The 15,510-nt window shown below is 46.7% G+C and overlaps 1 protein-coding gene and 1 long non-coding RNA gene across 5 annotated transcripts in view; one reads left to right on the top strand and one right to left on the bottom strand.

The window, feature by feature from the left end:
• Positions 1-15,510, bottom strand: part of CARMIL3 (capping protein regulator and myosin 1 linker 3) — a 2,002,476-nt gene that overhangs the window by 1,864,140 nt on the left and 122,826 nt on the right. The window lies entirely within an intron of this gene.
• The window catches only part of LOC138521233 (uncharacterized), a 522,572-nt gene that overhangs the window by 3,732 nt on the left and 503,330 nt on the right, over positions 1-15,510 (top strand). For all 3 annotated transcript variants that reach the window (XR_011282976.1, XR_011282977.1, XR_011282975.1), the window contains exon 3: positions 10,272-10,360. This is a non-coding gene — a long non-coding RNA (uncharacterized lncRNA). The remainder of the gene's footprint in view (positions 1-10,271; positions 10,361-15,510) is intronic.

Here is a 15,510-nt window from a genome sequence, read left to right on the forward strand (position 1 = left end):
CTAATGGAATAAATCCCTAAGTTAGTAACCCAAATAGTTTGTCCAGAAAGAAGAAAGATCGAATAAGGAAACTCACACGTATCAAGGGTTGTGAACATACAAAGTTTGTATTAAAACGAAAAAACATCAAAAAACATTTGAAAACAATATGTATGAGACAAATTTCAATAATCTAGACAACGAATAACTTGGTGAGGTACATAAGATCAAAAAAAAAAAAAAAAAAAAAGCATTTGAAAGCAGTATGTATGAGACGAATTTCAATAATCTAGACAACAATGAACTTGATGAGGTACATGAAAGAAATGCCCATTCAGGCCTTTTAGTGCTAGCTGAATGGAGAGTATTTGAGCGTGACCCAAAGGGGAAAATATTCACAAATAGTTCTGGGTTTAGAACATGCTCCATGTAAAATATATGTAGGAGTCGAAAAGGTTTATTAGACCTGTAGCCCTCTAGGTCCTGGAGTTGCTTCTATACAAGGAAGCAACTCATCTTGCAGGTGCCAACGTGACAGGGGGAACTGGGTCAGCTTCTGGAATACAATTGCTGGCCTGAGGATCTTAGTTAAATAAGTACTAATCGGACATATGGATCAATACAGCCCCCTTGCACATAGTACACGTTTCGGCGGAAAAATTATCCCATTTGGAGACGCTTCTGAGGGATACATTTTGTTCTACGTGAACCGCCTTCATCAGGGCGAGTGGGTGGCCCCACAGAAACCTTGAGGTGAATCTCACTGGGAGGCAGGCACTCCTTGTGGGCCGGACCAGTCAAGCCGCACTGTAGGTTGCTTGATTGAAGAGGAAGTGGCTGAATTCAGTCCACAAAAGTGAATACTGCAGGGAACATCATTCTGTGAAACAACATTTTGTTCAGGAACTTGAGCTTGTTCTCACCGACTCAATTATTGGTGTCTGGTCTTCTAAGGGGCCTAACAGCTACCTTAGATTTATCACAACCCGTCTGGTGCTGTGTTTTTGTTATTTTTCTTCCTTTTGCTAGTCAGGGATACCGTACTTATTTAATTTCTTTTTGGTTGCTCCTTTTTCAGTAGGCTTACATTTTTTGGAAGATTTCTCAGTCTGAGTGTCAGACTCAATCGTATTACTCGAAGAAATCTCCTTGCTTTTTTGCTATTTGTTGAAAACGATTTTTCTATGCATCCGACCGAATCGGCTCATTCGAAAAACAAGGGGGCTCCCTGTTCCTCATTGTCCACTCGCGTATCTACAATGACATTCCAGAAATGGCTGTGAATCAATTTGCATGGTTTAATCATGAGCTTGTCATTTCAGTAAATATGTTATGTTATTTGTTATTTGACATTTGTATAGCACCTAATGCCATTGGTATGGCCTCAAAGCGCTGTGGGGTGAATGCCCTTGGAGGACCGAAATACGAAGCATGAGATTTGAAAGGAGGATTTTTAGAATACATGTGTGCATTTTAGGCAGCACGAAGACAGGGAGGAGTGGCTGAATCCCTGCTAGCGACCCATGCAGATCTGGCCAGTGGATGGGTGCTGTGATTGGTGAGGGGGGATAGCTCAGGGGCAATGTGTTTGTCTTGGCAACCAGACAAAGCAGAGCAACACAGGTTTGCATCCCGATCGCACGCTTAGAAACCAATCTCTGATATTAAGCACGTTATAAAAGGACAATTATAATTATAGACTGTCAGGAGAGTAGGCGAGTCAAAGAGACTGATTATGTGTCCAGCTGGACCAAATGTTTGCCTTGGGACTCCACAGATTTATAATTGCAGAGGTGATGTGCGTTATGATGTTGAGGAGTGAATTGCTGCAGATATATGTAGATATATGCAGGTGAATGGCCGTGCCCTGGGCGGGATACGGCTATGTTTCATTGAGATGGAGTGCTATATGTACCAGAGAGTCCCCATATGCTAAATATATCCAAACCATACATATAACCATGGCCGATTATATACGCAAGGAACAGCCATGAAGAATCCCTACTCCTGCAGAATCAAAATAATTTCAAAATCTGGGTTTTCAAAATGGAAAAGGGTTTCAAAATCGATCGACTAACCCCAATCAGGTATACTTTATATGCGTTTACTTCTCGGAACCGAATATGATTAGCACTATTCAAAGTCCTGCTTGAAATACAATTTTTCCGTTTTAAATAAATATATTTTCTTACCCAGGTACACCCCGAGTGCCACAACAGGTATGTTTATATAACTTGCTAGGGGGCTGCTGTTGTGCCGTATTCACCAGAGCTATATAAGGTATTTCATCTAGTAGAAGGCCTTAATTTTTTGGACATTTAAAAACCACTGGACTTTCAGCCTGATGGTTTATAAGCATGCCATCAGATCCATATTCAAATTACACAACCATGACGCACTGTTGCCAATAATGTATCCTATATACAGAAATCCAACAAACGGTATATGATGGGTGATATAATATAAATATGTTCTTCGGCAGGCTCGTTTCTTACGTTGTGGTTTATTGTGGCTAGAATGGCGTGAATACGTTATAACCGATTTTGCACACACTAGTCCATAGGAACACGCACACTTCTGCGAACCACTTAAGAGGGAAGCCCGGGGAGCCACACAAAGCACTGCTCGGGCAATGAGAGATGATACCGAGGACGCAAGATGGATGCCTGGAGATATTACAGTCAAGCAGCCGGGGCCAGTGCGTCTCGAGCAATCCGAGTTATGGAAGATGGATGCCTGGCGCTGCACGTCTGGTGCCTCTCGGAGCAAGACTCCCTCCCTCTACCCCCGCCTGGGAAAGCCCTGTAATTAGATTCCATCTGCAGGCGCCTAATGACATCGCGTAGGAGGCATAGGCACTTAGGAAGCGAGGGGGAGGCCTGAGGTGCCGCGCGGTAGGCCCCTGCCGCCCCTCTCACCCATTCTCCCAAATACAGCACTGCCTGTAAAGGCGCGACACAACACAAGGCCTGGGCAGACCTGCCGCCCGTGGCGCCGGACCTGTGCAATGGACGCACACAGAAGCACCGGACCTGTGTAATGGGAGCACTCACTAAGGCGCCGAGGCAACAGGACTGGGAAAATGCACACGTTTCCCACTGTAAATTGAAACCACATACTGTGCTGCTGAATGGACTTCAGCAGAACCTGTCAAGAAAGTGTTAAATCCTGCCGTGGCATAACAAGTCACTGCAGAAAAGCATTTTTATGGATGTAGAAAAGGCCCTGGTGGAGGCAGAGCACAGACAACACAGTGTGGCAGGCCACCGAGTCCCTGTCTCGTGTAGCCGGGCCTTTGAGCCTGAGCATAGAGGTCTTCGTGGAACTATGAGAGGGGAGCCTCCACCTTGAGATTACCTCCACCTGGTTGCCTTATGTGAAGGTGTCAGGGCACCTTTACAAAACATACCACACATGCCATAATATTGTGTAGTGCCCTGAAGCTCTTAGCCTACTGCCTGGCCAATTGGTGGCAACTAGGTTCCGAGCTGGTCACTTAATCCTGTAATACAGTCTGTGTTCACTCATCCCCGCTCACCACAGCACAACTTGTGTCGCGTTTTCACCTTTCTTTGGGGAAAATATTATTCACGTGCAGCAACAGAAGTTGAAATGCATATTGCTACGTTTGAGCACCACAATGATTTGGAAGCTAGCCCAGTATGTTAAGCACTCAGAAATCTCCGAATGGTGATAAGCAGTGACCTTACTCTGGGACCACAGGTACCCACTGTAAGAAGCTGCCCCCCCCCCCCAATCTCCGCAAAATCCAGGGCATCATGCCCTGCTTGTCTTATCACACTCATAGCACCAAAGTTCAACTGGAAAAAACACAAAGGGTCACCCTCTGCTTTTCTCTCAACCGAACTCTATGCCCAAACACCTGCGCACAGGAGAAACTACCTGAGCTTCAGAACTAAGTAGGTGTTATTATCACCAAAGTATATATATATACACACGCACACACACACACACACACCACACCACAACACACACACACACACACACACACACACACACACACACACACACACACACACACACACACACACACACACACACACACACACACACACACCCCCCCCCCCCCCCCCCCCCCCCCCCCCCCCCAACACCACATTTATAAAAAACCTCAGTGAGAGGAAAGGCTGAGTCAGACTTCTGGGATTGGTACCATGATCTAGCATGTGAACACAGATCTCTGTAATGTAATGTGGTCTTGAATAGCGACTGACTGCCATTATGGTCCCGTTACTCTTGCAAGGCCAACCTACACAAGTAATGGCACCTTGCTGAATGAGAAGAACTTGGAAACAGTATGGCCCAGTGCCATAATTTGAGACCAGGCTCACATTCTAGCTTCAACACTGAACTAAAGTGTGTGATCCTGGGTAACTTATGAAGGGGCTCATTACATGTACGGAGAAATTGCCAGTGGCTAATTCTGACTTGTTTGGTTCCATCACCACCATACCGCCAGGGAACTGGAGGAAAATCACCCAGCTCCTGACGTGGGGATGTTCCACATTATGGGGCCCCAGAGGACTTCATTGGGGTTTGGAGGAATTATCGTGTTGGTATTTACTTTATTTTTGGGAGGAAATTGGAGGATAAACCTGTAGTCAACAGCTGGAGGTATTTTCCCCACTTGCCCTCCAAACTTGGATGGCAGTGCTGTAGAAGTGGCAGTAATTCTGTCACCTCCACTTTTTACTCCACCATCATACACGCGATGAAGCCCCTCATCTCTTAGCACTCAACCCGTCGAAAAAGCCAAAAAAGCCAGTCACTACATATTTCAGAATTGTCACTCCCTTCTTGGAAAGAGACGCAGCCATGGATTACCTAGCTACACTGTTTCTTCACATTTTATATTAGTGACCATTCAAAATGTGTACACCACAAAGTAATGTTTCATAGCTCACTCATGGTGATCTCATGGTAACTCCACTTGAAATCCAAGGCCCTCTTTTATTTTCAGTCTATGCCCGGATTTATGCACAATCCTGGTAATTCATAATCTGTATTCTCTATTCATGCTACACCTTTCGTGTTGCTTCCAATTGGTCTCTTGTATATTCTGATAATCGGTGACCAGCATATATTATCACTCTATATATATATATTGTTTTCATAGTTTCTAGTTCCTGTCCTGTAATTTTGCTAGAGCACTTATGCCTTGCTCATGACTCATAATCAGTTTTGTGAATTCACGGTAAGAGATATGTACCTGCCTCGTGGCCGGGAGGATAGCTCAGGAGCAACACACTCGTCTTCGGGAAAGAGACGATGCCGTGACATTGGTACCGCGCTTAGAAGCTGGAGGAGGCCAGCAATAACCACAATATAAATGACCAATAAAATAATACAATAACTGCCACCTCAAAGCATGTGCTCTGCTGTACATATGTGCCCACTGAAGTTTAATTTGAGTTCGGTATTCATGCTGTGGCATAGTATGTGTACCTTTTTAATACGTTTACTGATCCGTGTTCTGCATGATAACTACTTGTACTACATGTATGTTCCTCTTGGCTGCTATTGATGAAACGTCTCCTGAACCTATGCTATAACACAAGCACCCTCATTGTGGAAATTACTCCGAAATGGCACTTGATTATTATTCTGATTCCAGCGTGGATGAGGGTGTCAGGGGACTTTTAGGGAGTTCCCATACATATTTTGATCACTGGCAGGGCAGCATATAAAGTGATGGGGTTTGAATGGGTTTGGGGTGAAACAGAAATTCTTGGATCCCTTCATTTATTTTATTTTGGGGGATTGTGTGTGCCCAGGCCCCACAAACCGTTAAAATGGCCCTGTGCTTGTGTAGTCAGAGAACACAATCCCTAGACCTGTGTACACGGATAGCCAGGTCCTCAGGCTATGTGGACAGATTGGGACTACCAGCCTGGTGTAGTACCTGGTCCTCTGTAGACAAGGTACCCAATACCTAAGCCTGTGTAGACGAAGTACCAAGTCGCTGGGCCCATTTAGTTCCTGGCCCTGTGCAGACCTAGGTTCTGTGAATCAGAGCACCCGGTCTTTAGGCGTGCACAGACCGAGTACTGAGTTACAGGACTCTGTAGTCCCTGGGTCTGTGTAGATGGGAGCACAAGGTCTCTGTGCCTGCATGGCCCACAGATTGAATAGCAAGTGTAGATCATACACTCAGTCACATGCCCTGCATAGACTGAATGCCGTGTTTCAAGGCCTGTGTATTCCCTGGGTCTGTAGACAGAGTACTGAGGCCTAGGCTGGGGTAAACAAGAGTACCAAGTCCCTGGCCTGTGTAGAAGGAGTAGCGAGTCTCGTGGCCTGCAGAGGCCAATTACGAAGTCTCCGGGCCTGAGTCTGTGGATAGAGTATTGACTCCCTAGACTGATGGAGTACCGACTCTCAAGGCATGCATAGTCCTTGAGCACAGAGTGTGCTGTGCCTGTCTTCTTGGAGCACCGAGTTATGACCTATTTATACCAGGCTCGGACTGACCTATAGGACAACAGGGCAATGCCCGAACCAAAAACACAAAATGCTAGTGTGAGCCCGTTTTTTTGGTCAAAGTGTGCCACTTTTTTAGCCCGAGTGGGCCAGTTTAATCAGTGTCTAGACTGTCTAAAGTTGAATCAAGTTCCGAAGTATTTAGAGCTCTTCTCATGTAGAAAAACGAGAGATACATTCCTCAGACTCTGGTTGAACTTGTTACCAACGAGAGAAGTGCTCGCAAAAACAAAACAAATCCCACAAGAGCAAAAATATTGTCAACATTCATAATGTCAAACAGACTGAAACATCCTATCACATTTTCATGGAATGTGAATCTTTGAACTTAGAAAGAAAAAAATGTGCAGGGAGGCTCCCATTGGAAAATTCGTTCTACTCCTAAGAACGATGGCAAACAATATTAGAAGGGAACCATAAGAGACTCAACTTTCGAGTCGTGCAATACTGAAATGAAATCAGTGAAATGTCACCCTAGAATGAACCCAAAGAAAGAAAACACTCTATAAAGAATCGACTAAGCCAAGACTTTCGTAATATCCTTCCAAGACTTGAAGTCAGCTCAATAAAATGTAACGGACAACATTGCAAAAGATCTAAAAGGTAATGTAAAAGTTATAATTCTAAGAACTAAAACATAATTAAAAAAATAAGTTAATTCATCATGCGGCTAGTAGTTTTGACCAGTATTACTGAATACATATCCTTTAAAATGCACAATTTGCATCACATTTCATCAAAAACCTCCCCCTTGGGTACTACTCAGTCTGTCACAAAAAGAATGAATTGCCATGTGCACCTGTGGGCCAATTTTTCATTGGTGCCAAGGAAATGTTATGCCCCAGTCTGACCCGGATTTAGACCCAGGACCGAGTCTCGGAACCTGCGTAATCAATCCTCGGGGCTGTGTATGAAGCTTAGGGCCCACGTGCTTGTGTCAACGAGTCTCCAGGCCTATTGCGTCCATGGGCCCGTGTATAAGGGACGCTGGGTGGGCCTGCGTAGATGGCGCACCGAGTCCCTGCAAACAGAGTGCGGAGGGTTCGGGTATCATATGCAGAAGATGTACGTATAGGATGAGAGTCTGAAATATTAATGAGCGCAGAGCCGCGATACTTGCTCTGTCAGAGGTTAGTCGTAAAGAATATTTCCACATTATCAGCGTTTCATGGGAGGCTTTTATCATTTTCCACGGCGTCTGAAAAAAGAGGGAGGCACAGTGAGATTAAATTCTACCAAAGTACAGTATCGAACGGATAGGAGACAGCGCCCGTCTCCTGTGCAACGCTGTGCCAGGGGGCCTGTTAGGATGTGAACCTGCCCAGGACGTCTCAAATGCTGGGGGAAGCGCATCTGGCGACAAGACCCCGAGGAGCCCCAGAAGCCTCTTTGCCCGCCATCTGCTGCCCTGCTCTGTGTCCTTTGTTCGTCTCTCGTGTTTGACAGATTTCCTTCCCTCAAGCCCATCCGAGACTCGCTCGGCGTGAGGCTCACGTGCACACAGCGTGCCTTGCGTACCAGGCATAAATGGAAACGGCGCTAGCGTCATCCGTGCAGACTGGCGCCATGCCCGATGGAAATTGCCCTGCAGATTCACGCTTGTCTTTGGGTCTGATCAGAACTGCCTGTTGTTAAGTGGGTGAATCGGTTCAGGTGTGCGGATGTGCCTTAGAGGATGGAGCAGTGATTTTGTTCAGAGAAACATTGAAATGGTCACCGGGGGTTGAGCTGTGACTGACTGCTAATAAGCACATTTTACAAAAAATTATAGATATAGTATGGTGGCTTTTTAGAGTATGTGTGTCTACACAAAATACATTATGCAAACAGCTGTGATGATGTGATGCCAACAGAAGACACTGAGATTGTAGCTCAGCATTTTTATTTCTGTACACAACACGAGGATGGGGGTTGGGCGAACCTCTAAAGGTCTAGTGATTTTAGCTACAACTAAAGAGGAAATAACTATTCCCAAAGTGGCAGGTTGGAGCGGTGAGATGGTGAAAGAACCGATTCAAGTGGCCTCCTAGCCTGAGTCTGTGTTTCTGTAGGGCACAGAGTCTTTGGGATATAGCACCCTGAATGAAGTGGGGATTCAGCACAGCGTAAAAGCATATGAACAAAAAACAACATATAGCACCATTCTTTTTTACTTCTCATTGATGTGAAAATTCATTGGCACAACCATTGGCACATTTGGTCACTGGTAGCATTCATAGGTACCTTAGTGCGAGTGCTGCCACACCTACTAGAAAGCATTTATTTCTCCATCTTGCCTTTGGGGCTATTTCACTTGCAAGAGTTCCTCCTCCATACCAAGGTATGACCGTTAGTTTACCAGCAAGTATTCCCCCCTCCCCCCCTTGCCCCAGTGGCTGTCAGGCTGAAGTTATCATCTGGGAGCAGGGAGGAGGCCCAGATGTTTTCCGGTGGGATTCAAATATCAGCAGACTCAGGCTTCCTGCTTCTGTGTTCTGTCCCCTTCCAGGACCTGTGATATAGCCTTCAGTGGATAGTCCTGAATTTCCTTTCTTTGGTTTGGTATTGTCCAAAAGCTAACCTTCAGTAAGCGTACAGGTCTCCTTTGGTTCTCTGGCTCCACCTTTCTTCCTCCTTCTGGAAAGCTGTCCTGGTTGGGCCATGTTCAATGTTCACCTGAACCCCCATGAGCTTGGAATTATACAAATTACTCAATCATTTCTGGGACTAGTTTCTTTGATTTTAAGATCTCTGGAGATTTGTCCTCCATTGTTTCCCCTCCTTTTCCCCAAGAATTGCCATTCCCTTCCTTGAATCTCCCAGTTGGAGATCATCCCTGGCTTCCCTATCTTGATCCGCTGACAGACTCTCCATCATGGCGGGGAGGGAGGGCTTCAAACCCCAGTAAACCATTTTGAATTTAGCCTGAAATTGCTTCAACAATGTACTGCACCATTGAGCGCTGCTAGGGACTCTGGTGGGCTCTGCCTCTGCGGGTGAGCCCCTTTGGGGCTATGTAATCCTCAGGGAACATAAGACTTTGTGTGCTCTTTTGTTGAGGCAGAGGCAGTCTTCCGCCTGATTGCGGAACTCACGGTGAAGTCTGCTCTACTTTGGTCTAAATGCAGAGAGCAGGGATAATCCTAATTGAAATAATGCAATCCTCTGTCTTTTGCTCTAGAAAGTGTTGTGTCAGTATGTGTTTGTTGAAAGTTGGACTTACTGGTGCAGCTTGGTTAGTTAAATGTCTTATTATTTCCCTGCATTCTACCCTAAATAAGAGTTTCGGCAGGGGCTCCATAAGATTACCTCCGCTCGTTAGCACTTTAAAGTGCTTGCGGGCATCCAGGCCCCCGGGAGTCATTACATTCTCTACAGATGCTTATTCCAATGTGATTTATTCACAAATTGCAGGCCTGGGAACCTACCCATCTTCACTTGATTCAAAAACTGTAGTGCAGTACTTACATGGTGCACCTGCCCACAATGAACAGATAACAAAGGTGCAGTGTTTACAGCCTATCTCTCTACACCATGCATACAATACTAATAGTGCATTATTTACACTCTACATGTTTCTGCCTACACTAAATACCTGACACAAACAGTGCAGTGTTTGCAGTTTGCCTGTGCCCGATTACACTAAGCATCATATAATAGTGCATTGCTTACAGTCAGATGTGTCTGTAAACCCAAAGCATACAATGCAAGGAGAGCAGTGTTTAAAGTTTGCATGCCCAACTATACAGTGCAGAATTTAAAAGAGTGCAGTATTTACTGACCAGCCCAGGTTGATATTTGTTTCCATACAGCCAAGTGCAAAGAGAGCTAGCTGAGGGAATAATTCCAGACTGACGTGGTCCCTGCCGATTCTCCAGAAATGAAAAGCTGCATTTCAAAAGTAAGTAGAACCCTGCGATAACTCCACATTGTCCTTAGAATTTCCATGGTAAAATCCCAGGAATCGTAGAGGCTGGGAATCATGGGGAATGTTACTCTGACAAAGACAAAGGTGTAGCATTAGATAAAAAGCCCTGTATCTCCAATTCACATTGAATACCCAGTGAGAGTTAATTTTCTTTAAGCCCAATGCATTTTTCTATTGAGAGGTGAAGTTTAAAACTGAATGCATTTCGGTGAAACTTTAACGGAGACTGATTTTTTAAAATAAAGCATCATTAAATGGAATCCCTGGCTCCTGCCCTGGCTGACTTTTGCAACCACTCCTTCGCCTCTGGAGTCTTCCCATCCCCCCTTAAGCACTCCCTTGTGCACCCTCTTCTTAAGAAACCCTCTTCTGACCCCTCCTGCCCGGCTAATTATCGCCCAATCTCCATCACTCCCTTCCTGGGCAAGCTCCTGGAGAAACTGGCCATTTCCCAGCTTACCCTCCATGCTGAATCTGTTGGTAGTCTTCATGACCATCAATCTGGCTTCAGAGCTGCCAGAAGCACGGAAACTGCTCTCCTGAACATCCGTGAGGACTTGCTCTTGAACCTCGGCTCCAACACTCCGTGTGTTCTCATTCTGCTCGATCTCTCTTCTGCCTTTGACACTGTCAACCATGCCATCCTTCTCAACCGTCTCCGTGATAACCTGGGTATCACTGGTCAGGCTCTGGCGTGGCTGACATCTTTCCTCTCCAATCGTCCCTCCCAGGTCCAACTGGGGTCCTTCCTCTCTGACATCTTTTTCTCCACCTGTGGTGTCCTCCAGGGATCCAATCTCTCTCCCTGGCTGTTCAACCAGTATCTGGCACTCCTTGCCCACTGCATCGCCGCTCTCTGCCCCAACTTTCAGTGCTATGCGGACGATACCCAGCTCATTTTCAGGCTACCCTCGGCCTCCTCCTCTCCTTCCCTCATCTCTGACTGTCTGTCTGCTATCCAGGAATGGTGTGCCGCCAATGACCTCTGCCTTAATGCCAGTAAGACTGAGATTCTACTCATCCGCACACCAACTCCCTCCTTCCCTGCAGCTCTCTGGCCGGCCTCTCTTGGCCCTCTTCCTGCTCCTACCTGCAAGGCAAAAAACCTCGGGGTCATCTTCGACTCCACACTCTCCTTCTCTCCTCATATATCTGACGTCTCTAAGAAGTCACAATACCAGCTGCACCTCCTCAGAGGTATTCTTCCCTTCCTCTCCTTCCCCCAGAAGCTCACTGTCTCCCGAGCCCTGGCTCTCTCAAAGCTGGACTACTGTAACAGCCTCTATCTTAATCTGCCTGCCTCCACTCTCCGCCCTCTGCAACTCATCCAGAACAGAACTGCGAGACTTGTCCTTGGCCTCAAGCCCAGGGACCGTATCTCTCCAGGACTGAAATCTCTACACTGGCTCCCAGTGGCTGTGTTCTGACTTGAGTGTCGTGTAGACCGATGAGACCTCCGTCCCCAAGTGACGCACAGGGGAACAAAATAGAAACCCGCTGTGCGACCCTTGAGGCCACAGGTGAGAGATGTCTTCCCAGATCCACGGAGCCTCTGGAACACCGATGCTGCTGTCAAGAAGGAATGAGGTTAAGCACCAGGCAATCACAATACAGGCAGGTAAACAAAAGAATCTAAAGTATCTTACCTATCTGGTGTAAGGGAGACCCAGGTAACCTAGTATGGAGGTTCGAGGCTCAAAAAGATACAGCGGTCCCTGGAGTGGTAGAACCGCAGGTAAGCGTGGATACAGGTAGGCCACCTGTAAGATAGGGCTTGACTTGGGCGTAGAAGTACAGCAAGATATTCAGGGATGATCCAAAGACAAGTCGATATGCAGTCCAAAAATCCGGCAACAGGTAAACAGTTCCGAGCAAAGGTACAAAGGGGTGTCCAAGAGAGTCCAAGATAGAGTTCCGTGGTCGAGGTAGCAAGGAGCAAGTATAAACGCCAAACAGGGTCCGAAGCCAGGTGAGAAGCAATGATCGTCCTGCCTCTCAGTTCTTTATACTGTGTGTCCCTGGGTCATGTGACGTCTACCAAGATCACGTGAGGAACGCCACACTGTATCACGTGACCGACGTGATGACGTATCGCCGTCCCTTCTGCGATACATCCTCCAAGGCAGTTGCCAATGCAGGAAAGGTTGTAAACGAGCCCGTACACCAAAGAAGGAACGGTGTTTTCGGTTCTGTGGGTTCACCGAATCCCTTGAGCCTCGAAGCTGGGGTGGAGGTGTTTGGGGAATGTGAGCAGTGTTCTGATGTGGGGAGGCCTGATGTGCTGAGGATCGCCTAACAGGCTGCGAGGATAAAGTTCAAAACCCTCTGCATTGTCCACAAGGCCTTCTGGGGCCTGGGGCCTAAATACCTTCAACTCTCTCTTCCTAAATATCTTCCTTCCCGAGCCCTTCGCTCATCCGTCTCCAACTCCCTCAGGGTCAGCCGCTTCTCGAAGCAACGAGCTGGTGGTAGATCTCTCTCCGCGGCAGGGGCCTCTCTCCGGAACAGCCTTCCTGCCTCCCTGAAATTTGAGGAGAACCATCTCCGGTTCCGGAAGCACCTCAAAACCTTCCTCTTTGCTTCTGCTTTCTCTCTCCCTCTCCCCTGCTAATTCTTCACTGAAACTGCACTGAATTTGCAACTGGGCCACTCTCACCGACCTCGGTCCTGGGCCCAGCCACTCTCCATTTGCACCGTCTAACTGCAAAGGCGACCAATGCCCAGCACAACTCATCAAGGATGCTGCGAGAGAACTGTCGCCATTTATAACCAAACTAATCAACTCTTCCTTCACCTCAGGTTCAGTACCGATCAACCTAAAAGAGTCCTGGGTACTGCCACTACTAAAGAAGCAAACCCTTGACCCTACCATTCCGACTAACTTCAGGCCCATCACGACTGTGCCCTTTCTCCTAAAAATTTTAGATAAAGTGGCTTACTTGCAAATTCAAAGCTTCCTAGAGTCTAACCACCTACTTGGAATCCGTCAATCAGGATTCCGCCCGCAACATGGGACCGAGACAGCGTTAATAGATCTTAAGGCCCAAATAGACGATTGCAGAGACAATGGCCAAGCGGCCCTACTTCTCCTCCTGGACCTATCAGCGGCATTCGACTTAGTGGACCACACAGTCCTCTGTAGTCACCTCGACTCGGCAGCCCACTTCTCAAAAGAGGCCATAATTTGGATCAAGTCATTCCTGAGTAATCGGACCATGAGAGTCTTCGCTCCATCAGCCTCAGCAGATCCAATCCCTATAACATGCGGTGTTCCACAAGGGTCTTGTGTGTCACCCACCCTCTACAATGTCTTCACGAAGCCTCTCTTTGATGAAATGGATCATCTGGGTATCGCCTACACTAACTACGCAGACGATACCCAGATCCTCCTCCCGCTCTCAGGAGACTACGCCAAGGACCTGGCTCTAGTGAACAGGATCTATAGCATCGTTCAGGCATGGATGGCCACACACGGCCTATGCCTGAACGATGATAAAACTGAGCTTATCATCCTGGGCACCACTACCTATATATCCAAACTCAGCCCCGATTACGACAACTTCATTATTGATGGGAACAACATAAAAGTAGCTCATGAAGTAAAAACCTTAGGATTCTACCTAGACGCCACCATGAACTTTACCAAACAAGTTAACTCTCTAGCTTCTGCCACCGCATATACATGCAAACTTATCAGAGCGAGCAAACAATTCCTCTCCACAGATAGTTGCATTACACTTGCCAGAGCCTTGATACTGTCCAAATTAGACTATTGTAATGGACTTTACATTGGAGCTAATAAACAGACCATCCACAAAATTCAAGTGCTCCAGAATAATGCCTTGAGAGCAGCACTCAAGATTAATAGAAACGAGCATATATCCTCGACAAGAAGAGAATACAAATGGCTCGCCACCATAGACAAAATTCATCTCAAAATCGCTTCCCTCACCCACAAATGTATCAACAACAAAGCTCCACCTTACCTCATGGATAGATTACGCAAAAGGACTTCTTCCAGACCTACCAGAATAGCCAACGCAAACTGCCTCCAAGTCCCGCGTTTCAAACTTGCCACTATAGGAGGAAATAGCTTCCCGGTCAAGGCTGCGCAGTTATGGAACTCCCTCCCGCATGATGTCAGAGAACCTCAGCCTTTCGCAAAATTTAGACAAAACCTCACCAGGTGGCTGAGAGCCAACGACAGCTAACTAGTCCACTTGTCACATTGTACATTACTGTATATAACTATATATTACGTGAACAGGAGCATGCTCCTCGCTCCCCTGTCCTGATCTCTCCTTGCTCCCCTGTCCTTGATCTCTCCCCAACGACAGCTAACTAGTCCACTTGTCACATTGTACATTACTGTATATAACTTTATATTACGCGAACAGGAGCATGCTCCTTGCTCCCCTGTCCTTGATCTCCCCTTGTTCATATCTGCTTGCTGTAATATTGCTGATGTCTATGTCTACACTTCCTGCCTTTTCCTGTACTTGCAATTAGCCGAGCATATCTGTAACCAAGCTCAGCGCATCTCTGCACCTTCATCTGATTTCTATGTACCTGTAACCAAGTTGAGCATATCCTTGTCTGTTTGCGCCCTGATACTCCAGGGTTTGGCGCGCTATACAAATAATAAACTAAACTAAACTAAACTAAACTGCCTCCCTGGCAACCCCTGCACTGCGGGACTGTCTCTGTATCCCTGCAGCCCCCCCCTTCCCAGCACTTGTCTGCACTTACCCTGCACTTGCCACCAGCTGTCCCTTTTCTTGTACTGCACTTCCCCCCTCCCCTTCCCCTTGCACTTCTCCCTTCCCCCTACACCTGCACTTGCGCGATCTGAATGACACCTGGCCTAGTAGGATCGTTGTCTGTCCTCCCCTTGTTTCCCCCCTCCCTGCCTCGTCACGCCTTGAAACACTTGTGTATAGGCGCGTTACAAATGCCATATCATATCATACCGTTGTAGAATCACACAGGGTGTGCCCTATGTTGTGACACACTATTGTCTAATGTGATATAATGTGAAAAGCTGCTGTTGTGAGCATAGTCATGAATCAGATGTTTGTGGAATCAAAATTAACACAGATAATTCATTATAATAATAGGGAATG

This window comes from Ambystoma mexicanum, chromosome 13 (assembly GCF_040938575.1).
Source record: "Ambystoma mexicanum isolate Mex_15411 chromosome 13, UKY_AmexF1_1, whole genome shotgun sequence".
In the NCBI taxonomy this organism is placed as follows: domain Eukaryota; kingdom Metazoa; phylum Chordata; class Amphibia; order Caudata; family Ambystomatidae; genus Ambystoma; species Ambystoma mexicanum.